The sequence below is a fragment of the Panulirus ornatus genome, chromosome 48, assembly GCF_036320965.1.
Source record: "Panulirus ornatus isolate Po-2019 chromosome 48, ASM3632096v1, whole genome shotgun sequence".
NCBI classification, from domain to species: domain Eukaryota; kingdom Metazoa; phylum Arthropoda; class Malacostraca; order Decapoda; family Palinuridae; genus Panulirus; species Panulirus ornatus.
Window position 1 is genome coordinate 14688672 of NC_092271.1, and position 15485 is coordinate 14704156.

Consider the following 15485-nt stretch of genomic DNA (forward strand, 5'->3'; position numbering starts at 1 on the left):
TAGATATGAATGAGACTATTTTTAATCCCAATTTTAGTAATGTTTCTCTACATGATGTGCGAAATCATGATCCTTCAAACATTTCCTTGTCAGTCTGCTATATTCTGTCTTTCGCTTCTGGGCAGTTGCTATGGCATTATGAAATAATTTCAATATTTCTGAAGTATCTTACTTTATGTTGTTTAAGTCAATTCAACTTGCGATATATTTCTTGAACTTGTGGGTAATTGTAATCGGCATGGTATTTGTTTAGATTAGACAGAAAATAATTCTTATCCTGATGTGTTTAGTTGGATGGTCTTATCCTGATGTGTTTAGTTGGATTAAGATATCTTGGATGGTCTAAACTAATGGTTAAAAATCCCTATTACAAGAAAACCAGTGAGAACCATGAGTCAATTACTTTTGAACTTTTCCCTTGGGCAAGTGTCCATAGAAACGAATTTGGCTTATCACCAGTGGATGTGGGTGTGGTACGATGATCCCGACCAACAAGTTTTGAATTACTGAAACTAAGTAAGACATATGATCAATTTTTTTTTTGTTTCTCGTTCACTCAGTCTTTTATACAGAATGTTAGGAAGAAAAAAAAAACCATTTATCATTTGATGTAGTCTCTTTATCGGGTATAATTTAATGTGTACGGTGAGAATGGTGTGTTAACAACCCTCCACCACCACAGCTCGTCCCGCCTGGTGATAGTTTACTGTAACAGAATGCTGTTGGTTGTCCTCCCTGACCAGTTTGCTTGACTTGTTTCTGGTAGAAGAAGATTTTTGACTGTAATTCTCCTTTAACTTGACAACGGTAAGGTTGTTTATGTTAGTTTTTGCTCATTTGTGCATTGGGTCGTCATGCATGCTTGTGCAGTAACCTAGCTTGATTCTAGAATCTATCTGCTGAATGATATAGTAAAATTGTCTTTTGTTAAATTATAATCGGAAGGGTAACAAGACGATAGTCTCGATAGTATTAACATGGAGTTTCAACTCGAGGTCTCATGTTTATTCACATACGTTTTAAATTGCTTGACAGTTTATATTCTTTCGTGGCTTTTAGTTCACTCCAAAGTTGTTGTTAGGCTCTGTCCTAGACTTGTCCTATCTCCATGACTGACTGATAACACCAGAGCGCGTGACAGACATGGTGACAGTGTCATGACTGTACCACGTGATGATAGGAAGTCACACTTCCTATCGTACCCAGCTGAAGCTGGTTTTTGCTTTTGAAGAAGTCTGAGTAATCCATATTAAGTACTTTGTTATAGAATTACAGTTCTGTTGTAAGCTTTGTTATAGAATTACAGTTCTGTTGTAAGCTTTGTTGTAGAATTACAGTTCTGTTGTAAGCTTTGTTGTAGAATTAGTTCTGTTGTAAGCTTTGTTATAGAATTACAGTTCTGTTGTAAGCTTTGTTATAGAATTACAGTTCTGTAGTAAGCTTTGTTATAGAATTACAGTTCTGTTGTATGCTTTGTTACAGAATTACAGTTCTGTTGTAAGCTTATTAGTAACTGCAACTTTCTTTTATTCTTTCCTTGTTAGCAATAAGACGACTGCAGAATGTGCACTTATATGACATCCATTGTTAGTCATATTTCTCACTTTACATAGCTTCATACTGTTTAGGTTCTGAACGTAGTAAAAGGATATTACGGTAATTTTTTCTTTAAAGATTCATCGACTTTTGTGGAAAGGTTCTCCCTGTCATCAGAATGATTTTTTCTTATATTGATGAAAATGAGCTCATGGTTCAAAATGACTTAATGCCAGGTTTGTTTAGGGTAAAAAGAGCATCTCAGAAGTATGCCCTTTTTGTAATGAACTGATGTAAAACATGGGAAACTAAAGCTTTCGGTATTATTAAAGTTGTGAACACTCAGGCCCTGGTTGGGTTTGCTTTTGCTGACATTGTTTTTTGATGCTTTTTAAGATGTCTGTTAAACAAGTCTCACACATATGTAGCAAATAACTTTTTTAAAGATTCACCCATCCAAAACTGGTTTCCACTGAAGGTCTCCCATTTTTATTGGACGAGGCTGAAGGGTATGCCCAAAAAGTAGTGAAATGAGGGAGAAATGAAGGCCAGGATCATGCAAAACATCAAAAGCCAACGAGAGAACATGAATTCAGGCTTGCATTTCATTTTGGAGTGTTTTTGTTAAAATCATAACTACCATGTGAAACTTTATTTAACAACAGATTTTTTATTTGTTTTATTGAGAAAGAATTTCTTGGTGGAAGACAAAAAAAAAAATTTCTTTGGCTCCCTCAATGTGTCAAATTCATGGCTTACAGATCTAAGCCGACCAGGATCATTCTTCTGTAGTCTTATGGTAATTGTGTTTGTAGTTATTGATGTAAGTACTTACAGTGGTTTTAAGATAATTTTTGATACAAAATAAGTTCAAAGCTTATACTGGAATTTTGGTTGCTTAGTTTGTCCCCTAATTGTAGTAATATGGTTCCCTTCTGTCTCCTTGCCTCAGGCCATGAATATATCAGGTACTTTCTTATTATTTCAGTTTATCACCCATTATCTCTTCATGTTAGTGTTTCTGGACAGGTCTAGTTGTGGTGTTCTCATCAACTTTTTTACTTTCAGCCATTACTTGTGTCATGTGTTCTTTGAATTACTGTAAAGTGTTTTTGTCTTTCCTAGAAGCATAGAATCAAGTAGATTCTCTTGTGATAAATGGCAGTGTGGAACACAACATGGCTGGTGTTTGTATAGTGTAAATGCTGTAAACAGTTCCATGTAAACATTACCATATTTGATAAATGCTTTCTATGTCTTGGACAGTAATGCTGCAGATTATTGCTTGTGTTGCAGCCCTCTTTTCACTAGAGGTGAGAAATGTGCACAACCAATGTGTTTTGTTGCATTAATTTACTTTATGCTTGTCAGCATTATGGTAGCTAAGTAAGGCAAACTTTGATTTGGTTGTTATGTTTGAAATTCATTTAGCTGTATTTAACCCTGCAGTTTTTGTAATCTTTAGTGCTCTCTCAACAAAGTTGGATTCACATAAGATTGTAAGATGAAGGGAAGGATTTGTATATCTATTGGATAAGTTGTTTTTCCATCAGAATTGTCTTGTTCAGCATTCAGTAATGTGTCCTTCAATTTTTTTTAACATAGTGACTCATTTACCGTATGAAATAGATCTTTTCTTATTTAATCTCATAAACTTTTTCACATATACATTTTTCTAAACAGCAAGATCATTAAGTTTGTAAAATTACCAGCTGTGCCAGTTAGATGTAGAAACATCATTACTTGCCTCATTTTTGCCAGTTTTCAGTGCTAGGAGAGTCAGTGTCAATAAGATCACTTTCCATATGATTCAAAGACAGATCATCATTGTCATAGAATTCAGGATATCCATCTGCTTAGTCCTCTAAATCTTCAGTGTACAAGAATGGAAGGTAAAATAAACAAGTTGGAAATGAAATACATAAGGACAGCATGTAGTGTGAGATGGGTTGATAATGTAAGGAATGACATTGTAAGGGGAGTGTACTAGTAAGGAAAGTATGAGAAAGTTAAAGAGGCAACGATTTACTCATTAGAAGCGGAGGGAGAAAGGGGTGAGGGGATTATGCATCAAGATGGAAGGATGGAGTGAAAGAACTTTTCTGTTATTGGGGCTTAAACATTTAGAAGAGAGGCACACATAGGATAGAATGAACTAGATTAATGTGATATTTGGGAGCGATGTGGTTTCAATGGGCTGATCATGGGAGTAGGAAGAAGTCAGCAGAAATCAAGGAATAGCTTGTGGGGCTTGGCTGACGATGGTTAGCTTTGGTTTCTATGCATTGTACAAGACAGCTAGAGAAAGGATGTATGCTAATGAAGCTATTGTTTGTCTTTCTTTGATGCCCTCTTGCTAGGCAGTAAAGCATTTGTGTAAAAAGCTTCAACAGTTAGAGTTACAACCCTGTTGAATTGATATAATTCATCCTATTTAAAATATTGCTTCAACATTTATGTGATGGTTCATTTGTGGTTTTTATCTTATTACACATATAATTTTTGTGATATGGCGAATCAGGTCAATTGATTGCCTTAAGTATCACATGCAACAAAATCCTGTTGGATAAGTCATGTTTATAGATTCTGCTGGCAGGAAGGGTGGCATTATGATGAACAAAAATGTATGTTTCACTATAGTTTTGTATTTGTGAACTGTATGGATTTACAGAAGCTCAACATATCTAAACGTCTCTTAAAGGATATGTATACATAGAGTTTTATGCATCAATTTCAAGGCTGTGCACCAAACCTGGTGGCTGAGCTGGGAATGTGTATTGATTCATATCCACAGTTATGCCTCCTCCAATCATGCCAATGAGAGCACATTTTTTTTATTTTTAAGAAGGATTTTGAGTGGCTTTCGGTTAGAATTAGAGGACCAGGCAGGTGGTGATCCTTTCCATCTTTCCAGCTCCACAGTTTCCCATCTCTTTGTTCCCTCCACTTCCTTCACATATACCCTTTAAGTTAGCATCTCCTCAGTCACCCTCTCCACACATCGAAACATAGCACACCCCTTTCAGCTCACATATACTTATATATACTCTTCTTATACCACACCTTTCTCTTGCACTGTCATTTATTTGATTAATTATTCTCACACCTCATATTGTCCTCATACATTACATTTCCAACACATCCACCTTCTTTTGCGCTTTTTCATGGAGGGCCCATGCCCTGGATCCATAGAACACTTGTTGGTACTACCATACCATCAAACATACCCATCTTTGCCCTCTGACAGCGACCTCTTTCCAAATCTTTCCCAATATGCCAAGGGCCTTAACACCTTCACACGTTCAGTGGCTTACATCAGTTCACATGTTTCCTTCCACTACCATGTCTACTACCAGGTACCTAAAGCACCACTACCCCAGATTCTCTCCTTTTAGGCTCACTCTAACCAACATGTCCCTCTACATTGCTAAATTTGATAGCCCTTTTATTCAGATTAACACATCTTTCTGCTTTCACACATGCTCAGCTTTAGAATGTTTTGCAGGTTTCTCTTTAATATCTCTCACCAGTACCATATGATCAGCAAACAGCAACTAATTCTCCTCCTAGGCATTCCCACCCCCAACAGACTGCATACTTGTCTCTGTCTTCAGAACTCGCATGCACTTCCTAAATCTCCCAAATCCATAAACATATTGAACAGCCATGATGACAGCATACTCTAATGTGGCAGGCCCACTTGTTGCACACATACCTTTATGTTTTTTATTCTCGTGTGCTGTTTATTTATAATGCCTTCCACAGGTTTTTTGTTATTTCATTCTAGCAAAGTTTATCATTACAAGAAACTCATTTTCTTCCCAACTTTTATGCTGAACTCCCTTTTAAGTCTTCCTTTTCTTTTTGTGGCTCTATAATGCTACTGCTCTGCAGTAAACTTATTTTGTATGAATTTGACATATAGTTTTATACATCATGGAAACCTCCCATTACACAGAGATCTATGTTTGCCAGTATTTTGAGTCCTGTCTGCTAAAAATGCTTCTCATCTGAGCAGTTGCACCAATATCTCAAATGCTTGATGTGTCCTTTTAAGGAGTACCACTTTTACATCTTGGGTAGGGGTCCCCAAACATTTTTATTCCTCTGTGCCCCTTGGGCATCGTGACAGGTTTCCATGTACCCCCAGAAATTAAAGATCAAAAATTGATAAAATCATAATGATTGGTTGGTTGGGTGGTTCCGACTGAAGGGGAGGGGATCCATCCTTGAACTAAAGTATACAAAAAATTATAGTTTTCTCAACATTTTCCCAGTTATGTTAATCAGTTTAGTTCCCCAAAATGAAGAAATACATATGCAAATGATAATAATGTTCTCTATATTTTTCCAATTATGTTGTTTTGTTCCTTGAAATGAAGAAAACATATTTTTTATTTTGTATAGTTATTTCTTCATTTCAAGGAACAAAACAAAACAGCATAAGGTGATAACAAGTAGTGGTGATGTGAGAAGGAGATGGAGTGAGTATTTTGAAGGTTTGCTGAATGTTATTGATAATAGAGTGGCAGATATAGGATGTTTTGGTCGAGGTGGTGTGCAAAGTGAGAGGGTTAGGGAAAATGATTTGGTAAACAGAGAAGAGGTAGTAAAAGCTTTGCGGAAGATGAAAGCCGGCTAGGCAGCAGGTTTGGATGGTATTGCAGTGGAATTTATTAAAAAAGGGGGTGACTGTATTGTTGACTGGTTGGTAAGGTTATTTATGTATGACTCATGGTGAGGTGCTTGAGGATTTGCGGAATGCTTGCATAGTGCCATTGTACAAAGGCAAAGGGGATAAGAGTCAGTGCTCAAATTACAGAGGTATAAGTTTGTTGAGTATTCCTGGTAAATTATATGGGAGGGTATTGATTGAGAGAGTGAAGACATGTACAGAGCATCAGATTGGGGAAGAGCAGTGTGGTTTCAGAAGTGGTAGAGGATGTGTGGATCAGGTGTTTGCTTTGAAGAAAGAGAAATACTTAGAAAAGCAAATGGATTTGTTTCTAGCATTTATGGATCTGAAGAAGGCATATCATAGAGTTGATACAGATGCTCTGTGGAAGGTATTAAGAATATATGGTGTGGGAGGCAAGTTGTTAGAAGCAGACGTAAGGCATGTGTACGTGTAGGAAGAGAGGATATTGATTGGTTCTCAGTGAATGTAGGTTTGAGGTAGGGATGTGTGATGTCTCCACGGTTGTTTAATTTGTTTATGGATAGGGTTGTTAGGGAGGTGAATGCAAGAGTTTTGGAAAGAGGGGCAAGTATGCAGACTGTTGGGGATGAGAGAGCTTGGGAAGTGAGTCAGTTGTTGTTCGCTGATGATACAGCGCTGGTGGCTGATTCATGTGAGAAACTGCAGAAGCTGGTGACTGACTTTGCTAAAGTGTGTGAAAGAAGAAAGTTAAGAGTAAATGTGAATAAGAGCAAGGTTATTAGGTACAGTGGGGTTGAGGGTCAAGTCAATTGGGAGGTAAGTTTGAATGGAGAAAAACTGGAGGAAGTAAAGTGCTTTAGATATCTGGGAGTGGATCTAGCAGCAGATGGAACCATGGAAGCAGAAGTGAATCATAGGGTGGGGGAGGGGGCGAAAATTCTGGGAGCCTTGAAGAATGTTTGGAAGTCGAGAACATTATCTCGGAAAGCAAAAATGGGTATGTTTGAAGGAATTGTGGTTCCAACAATGTTGTATGGCTGCGAGGCGTGGGCTATGGATAGAGTTGTGCGCAGGAGGGTGGATGTGCTGAAAATGAGATGTTTGAGGACAATATGTGGTGTGAGGTGGTTTGATCGAGTAAGTAATGTAAGGGTAAGAGAGATGTGTGGTAATAAAAAGAGTGTGGTGGAGAGAGCAGAAGAGGGTGTTTTGAAATGGTTTGGTCACATGGAGAGAATGAGTGAGGAAAGATTGACCAAGAGGATATATGCGTCTGAGGTAGAGGGAACGAGGAGAAGTGGGAGACCAAATTGGAGGTGGAAAGATGGAGTGAAAAAGATTTTAATTGCTTGGGGCCTAAACATGCAGGAGGGTGAAAGGCGGGCAAGGAATAGAGTGAATTGGAACGATGTGGTATACCGGGGTCGACGTGCTGTCAATGGATTGAACCAGGGCATGTGAAGCGTCTGGGGTAAACCATGGAAAGTTGTGTGGGGCCTGGATGTGGAAAGGGAGCTGTGGTTTCGGTGCATTATTACATGACAGCTAGAGACTGAGTGTGAACGAATGGGGCCTTTGTTGTCTTTTCCTAGCGCTACCTCACACACATGAGGGGGGAGGGGGTTGTTATTCCATGTGTGGCGGCGTGGCGATGGGAATAAATAAATGCAGAAAGTATGAATTATGTACGTGTGTATATATGTATATGTCTGTGTGTGTATATATATGTGTACATTGAGATGTATGGGTATGTATATTTGTGTGTGTGGACGTGTATGTATATACATGTGTATGTGGGTGGTTTGGGCCATTCTTTCATCTGTTTCCTTGCGCTACCTCACTAACTTGGGAGACAGCGACAAAGCAAAATAAATATATATATTCCTGGGAAATTATATGGGTGGGTATTGATTGAGAGGGTGAAGGCATGTACAGAGCATCAGATTAGGGAAGAGCAGTGTGGTTTCAGAAATGGTAGAGGATGTGTGGATCAGGTGTTTGCTTTGAAGAATGTATGTGAAAAATACTTCAAGAAGCAAATGGATTTGTATGTAGCAATTATTGATCTGGAGAAGGCATATGATAGAGTTAATAGAGATGCTCTGTGGGAGGTATTAAGAATATATGGTGTGGGAGGCAAGTTGTTAGAAGCAGTGAAAAGTTTTTATCAAGGATGTAAGGCATATGTATGTGTAGGGAGAGAGGAAAGTGATTGGTTCTCAGTGAATTTTGGTTTGCGGCAGGGATGTGTAATGTCTCCATGGTTGTTTAATTTGTTTATGGATGGGGTTGTTAGGGAGGTGAATGCAAGAGTTTTGGAAAGAGGGGCAAGTATGCAGTCTGTTGTGGATGAGAGAGCTTGGGAAGTGAGTCAGTTGTTGTTCGCTGATGATACAGAGCTGGTGGCTGATTCGTGTGAGAAACTGCAGAAGCTGGTGACTGAGTTTGGTAAAGTGTGTGAAAGAAGAAAGCTGAGAGTAAATGTGAATAAGAGCAAGGTTATTAGGTACAGTATGGTTGAGGGACAAGTCAATTGGGAATTAAGTTTGAATGGAGAAAAACTGGAGGACGTGAAGTGTTTTAGATATCTGGGAGTGGATTTGGCAGCAGATGGAACCATGGAAGCAGAAGTGAATCATAGGGTGAGGGAGGGGGCGAAAGTTCTGGGAGCGTTGAAGAATGTGTGGAAGTCGAGAACATTATCTCGGAAAGCAAAAATGGGTATGTTTGAAGGAATAGTGGTTCCAACAATGTTGTATGGTTGCGAGGCGTGGGCTATGGATAGGGTTGTACGGAGGAGAGTGGATGTACCAGGTCTTAACATAGTTATTTAAATTCCTATATCACACTTGGATTCCACCGTCCTGCACCAGTCTTTCTAGGCCAAGAACTGTCTGCTTTGTCTGGTCGTAACCCATGTAAGGGAGAGTGATTAAGGGGGTCAGGTGGTGGGGGTTGACCTGAGTAGTTGTTTGTGTTTTGAACTTATGGTCATCCCTTTGTACTGAATGTCGATGTCAGTAACACCTCTCTGTTATAGTTTTACCAGTCTGGCTTGCATAAATATATTTACGTGCCTTGCATTTGACGGCGTAAACCATCCCAATTGTTGCATGATTTGGCCTAATATTTAGGTCTTGCTGATGGCGTTGTTGTACTAGAAAGCAACATTACAATCACTTTATATATATTTATTTATTTTTATTATACTTTCGCTGTCTCCCGCAATAGCAAGGTAGCGCAAGGAAATAGACGAAAGAATGGCCCAACCCACCCAACATACACATGTATATACATACACGTACACACACACACACATATACATACCTATACATTTTAACATATACATATATATACATTTACAGACATATACTTATATACACATGCACATAATTCATGCTGCCTTTATTGATTTATGTTGCCACCTAGCGCAAGGAAATAGACGAAAGAATGGCCCAACCCACCCAACATACACATGTATATACATACACGTACACACACACACACATATACATACCTATACATTTTAACATATACATATATATACATTTACAGACATATACTTATATACACATGCACATAATTCATGCTGCCTTTATTGATTTATGTTGCCACCCCACCACCGCCGCCGCCGCCGCGTGGTAGCGCTAGGAAAGGACAAAAGGCCACATTCGTTCACACACAATCTCTGTCTGCTATGTATAATGCACCAAAACCACATCTCCCTTTGCTCTTCCAGGCCCCACAGAACTTTTCATGGTTTCCTCCAGATGCTTCACATGCCCTGGTTCAATCCATTGACAACACGTCGACTCTAGTATACCACATCATTCCAATTCACTCTATTCCTTGTGCACCTTTCACTCTACTGTATGTTTAGGCCCTGATCGCTTAAAATATTTTTCACTCCATCCTTCCACCTCCATTTTGGTCTCCCACTTCTCGTCGTTCCCTCCACCACTGACACGTTTATCATCTTTGTCAATCTTTCCTCACTCCTTCTCTCCATGTGACCAAGCCATTTCAATGCATCCTCTTCTGCTCTCTCAACCACACCATTTTTATTATCACACATCTCTCTTACCCTTTCATTACTTACTCAATCAAACCACCTCACATCACATATTGTCCTCAAACATCTCTTTTCCAACACATCCACCCTCCTCTGCACAACCCTATCTATAGCCCATGCCTCACAACCATATAACATTTTTGGAACCACTATTCCTTCAAACATACCCATTTTTGCTCTCCGAGATAATGTTCTTGCCTTCCACACATTCTTCAACGCTCACAGAACCTGCGCTCCCTCCCCCACCCTATGACTTACTTCCGCTTCCATGGTTCATCCTCTGCCTAATCCACTCCCAAATATCTAAAACACTTCACTTCCTCCAGTTTTTCTCCATTCAAACTCAGCTCCCAATTTACTCGTCCCTCAACCCTACCGAACCTAATGACCTTGCTCTTATTTACATTTACTCTCAGCTTTCTTCTCTCACACGATTTAGCAAATGCAGTCACTGGCTTCTGCAGTTTCTCACACGAATCAGCCACCAGCGCTGTATCATCAGCGAACAACAACTGACTCACTTCCCAAGCCCTCTCATCTACTGCATACTTGCCCCTCTCTCCAAAACTCTTGCATTTATGTCCCTAACAACCCCATCCATAAACAAATTGAACATCCATGGAGACATCACGTATCCTTGCCGCAAACTGACATTCACTGGGAACCAATCACTTTACTCTCTTCCTACTTGTACACATGCCTTACATCCTTGATAAATACTTTTCACTGCTTCTAGCAACTTGCCTCCCACACCATATACTTTTAATACCTTTCACAAATCCATCAATTCTATCATATGCCTTCTCCAGATCCATAAATGCTGCATACAAATCCATCTGTGTTTTAAGTATTTCTTACATTCTTCAAAGCAAACACCTGATCCACACATCCTCTACCACTTCTGAAACCTCACTGCTCTAACCCAGTCTGATGCTCAGCACATGCCTTCACCCTCTCAATCAATACCCTCCAATATATTTTCCCAGGAATACTCAACAAACTTATACCTATGTAATTTGAGCACTCACCTTTATCCCCTTTGCCTATGTACACTGGCACTATGCATGCATTCTGCTAATCCTCAGGCACATCACTATGAATCATACATACAATGAATATCCTCACCATCCCGTCAACAACATATTCACCCCCTTTTTTTAATAAATTCCACAGCAATACCATCCAAACCCGCCGCCTTGCCAGCTTTCATCTTCCACAAAGCTTTCACTACCTCTTCTCTGTTTACCAAATCATTCTCCCTAACCCTCTCACTTGGCACACCACTTGGACTAAAACACCCTATATCTGCCACTCTGTCATCAAACATTCAACACACCTTCAAAATACTCACTCCATCTCCCTCTCACTTCACCACTACTTGTTCTTGTCTCCCCATTTGCCTCCTTCCGATGTTCCCATTTGTTCTCTTGTCTTATGCACTTTATTTACCTCCTTCCAAAACATCTTTTTATTCTCCCTAAGATTTAATGAAACTCTCACCCCAACTCTCATTTGACCTCTTTTTCACCTCTTGCACTTTTCTCTTGAATTATTGCCACTTTCTTTTATACATCATTTGCACTATTTGCATGCATAAATCTTCCAAATGCCTCTCTTTTCTCTTTCACTAACAATCTTACTTCTTCATCTCACCACTCACTACCCTTTCGAATCTGCCCACCTCGCACCTTTCTCATGCCGGAAGCATCTTTTGCGCAAGCCATCACTGCTTCCCTAAATACATGTCATTCCTCCCCCACTCCCCTTACCTCCTTTGCTCTCACCTTTTTTCATTCTGCGCTCATTCTCTCCTGGTACTTCCTTACACAAGTCTCCTTTCTAAGCTCACTTACTATCACCACTATCTTCACCCCAACATTCTCTCTTCTTTTCTGAAAACTTCTACATTTCACCTTGGCCTCCATAAGATAATGATCAGACATCCCTCCAGTTGCCCCTCTCATCACATTAACGTCCAAAAGTCTCTCTTTCACGCTCCTATCAATTAACACGTAGTCCAATAATGCTCTCTGGCCATCTCATACTTACATACATATACTTATGTATACCTCTCTTTTTAAACCAGGTATTCACAATCGCCAGTCGTTTTTCAGCATACATATCTACAAGCTCCACCATTTCCATTTACGACACTGAGCACCCCATCGACACCAATCATATCCTCAACTGCCACATTAATCACCTTTGCATTCATATCACCCATCACTATGACCCGGTCTCATACATCAAAGCTGCTAACACACTCACTCAGCTGCTCCCAAAACACTTGCCTCTCATGACCTTTCTTGTCATGACCAGGTGCATAGGCACCAATAATCACCCATCTTTCTCCATCCAATTTCAGTTTTACCCATATCAATCTAGAGTTTAATTTTTTAAATTATCACACACTCCCACAACTCCTGCTTCAGGAGTGCTACTCCTTCCTTTGCTCTTATCCTCTCAGCAACCCCTGACTTTACTCCCAAGACGTTCCCAAATCACTCTTCCCCTTTATCCATAAGCTTCGTTTCACTGAGAGCCCAAACATCCAGGTTCCTTTCCTCAAACATACTACTTATCTCTCATTTTTTTTTTACTCATCTTGGTTACATCCACACACATTTAGACACCCCAATCTGAGCCTTCGAGGAGGATGAGCACTCCCCGCATGACTTCTGTTTCTCCTTTTAGAAAGTTGAAATACAAGGAGGGGAGGGTTTCTAGCACCCCGGGGTGCTCCCGTTCCCTTTAGTCGCCTTCTACGACATGCGGGGAATGCGTGAGAAATATTTATCATTCCCTATCCCCAGGGATATATATATATATATATATATATATATATATATATATATATATATATATATATATATATATATATATCATTCATTCATCAATTTGCTTTGTCGCTGTCTCCCACGTTAGCGAGGTAGCGCAAGGAAACAGACGAAAGAATGGCCCAACCCACCCATATACACATGTATATACAGACACGTCCACACACGCAAATATAAATAGCTATACATCTCACTGTACACATATATATACACACATACATATACATATATACACATGTACATAATTCATACTGTCTGCCTTTATTCCCGTCGCCACCTCGCCACACATGGAATAACAACCCCCTCCCCCTCATGTGTGCGAGGTAGCACTAGGAAAAGACAACAAATGCCCCATTCGTTCACACTCAGTCTCTAGCTGTCATGTAATAATGCACCGAAACCACAGCTCAAACCATCCTGGGGATAGGGGAGAAAGAATACTTCCCACGCATTCCTCACGTGTCGTAGAAGGCGACTAAAGGGGACGGGAGCGGGGGGCCAGAAACCCTCCCCTCCTTGTATTTTAACTTTCTAAAAGGGAAAGAGAAGAAGGAGTCACGCAAGGAGTGCTCATATATATATATATATATATATATATATATATATATATATATATATATATATATATATATATATTATACTTTGTCGCTGTCTCCCGCGTTAGCAAGGTAGCGCAAGGAAATAGACAAAAGAATGGCCCAACCCACCCACATACAAATGTATATACATAGACGTCCACACACGCAAATATACATACCTATACATTTCAATGTATACATATATATGCATACACACATATACACAAATACACATGTACATGATTCATACTTGCTGCCTTTAGTCATTCCCGTCGCTACCCCACCACACATGAAATGACAACCCCCTTCCCTCGCAAGCGCGCGAGGTAGCTCTATTAAAAGACAACAAAGGCCACATTCGTTGACACTCAGTCTCTGTCATGTATAATGCACCGAAACCATATATCCCTTTCCACATACAAGCCCCACAAAGCTTTCCATGGTTTACCCCAGACGCTTCACATGCCCTGGTTCAAACCATTGACAGCACGTCGACCCCGGTATACCACATTGTTCCAGTTCACTCTATTCCATGCACGCCTTTCACCCTCATGCATGTTCAGGCCCCGATCGCTCAAAATCATTTTCACTCCATCCTTCCGCCTCCAATTTGGTCTCCCACTTCTCCTCGTTCCCTCCACCTCTGACATATATATCCTCTTAAAGTGTCAATCTTTCCTCACTCATTCTCTCCATGTGACCAAACCATTTCAAAACACCCTCTTCTACTCACAACCACACTTTTTATTACCACACATCTCTCTTACCCTTTCATTACTTACTCGATCAAACCACCTCACATCACATATTGTCCTCAAACATCTCATTTCCAACACATTTACCCTCCTCCGCACAACCCTAACTATAGTCCACGCCTCGCAACCATATAACATTCTTGGAACCACTATTCCTTCAAACATACCCATTTTCCGAGATAATTTTCTTACCTTCCCCACATTTTTCAATGCTCCCAAAACTTTCGCCCCCTTCTTCACCCTGTGACTCTCTTCCACTGCCAAATCCACTCCCAGATATCCAAGACACTTCACCTTCTCCAGTTTTTCTCCATTCAAACGTACCTCCCAGTTGACTTGTCCCTCAACCCTACTGTACTTAATAACCTTGCTCTTATTCACATTTACTCTCAGCTTTCTTCTTTCACACACTTTACCAAACTCAGTCACCAGCTTCTGCAGTTTCTCACCCGAATCAGCTACCATTGCTGTATCAGCAAACAACAACTGATTCACTTCCCAACCCTCTCATCCACAACAGACTGCATACTTGCCCCTTTCTCCAAAACTCTTGTGTTCATGTCCTTAACAACCCCATCCATAAACAAATTGAACAACCATGGGGACATCACGCACCCCTGCCGCAAACCGACGTTCACTGAGAACCAGTCACTCTTCCTACTCGTACACATGCCTTACATCCTCGATAAAAACTTTTCACTGCTTCTAGAAACTTGCCTCCCACACCATATATTCTTAATACCTTCCACAGAGCATCTCTATCAACTCTATCATATGCCTTACCGAAATCCATAAATGCTACATACAAATCCATTTGTTTTTCTAAGTATTTCTCGCATACATTCTTTGAAACCACACTACTCTTTCCCAATCTGATGCTCTGTACATGCCTTCACCCTTTCAATCATTTCCCTCCCATATAATTTCCCAGGAATACTCAACAAACTTATACCTCTGTAATTTGAGCACTCACTTTGATCCCCTTTGCCTTTGTACAGTGCCACTATGCATGCATTCCGCCAATCCTCAGGCACTTCACCATGAGCC

At 40.0% G+C, this 15485-nt stretch overlaps 1 protein-coding gene across 6 annotated transcripts in view; it reads left to right on the forward strand.

The window, feature by feature from the left end:
• The window catches only part of LOC139764122 (progranulin-like), a 121631-nt gene that overhangs the window by 326 nt on the left and 105820 nt on the right, over nucleotides 1–15485 (forward strand). Inside the window, exon 1 of one of the 6 annotated variants that reach the window (XM_071690638.1) lies at nucleotides 401–516. The exons of 1 other annotated variant lie outside the window; for it this stretch is intronic. The gene's annotated coding sequence lies outside the window, so the exon portion shown is untranslated. Of the gene's footprint in view, nucleotides 1–400; nucleotides 517–649; nucleotides 808–1116; nucleotides 1254–15485 lie in introns of those variants that run through there. 4 more of the 6 variants (XM_071690637.1, XM_071690641.1, XM_071690640.1 and 1 more) reach the window with 4 other exon arrangements.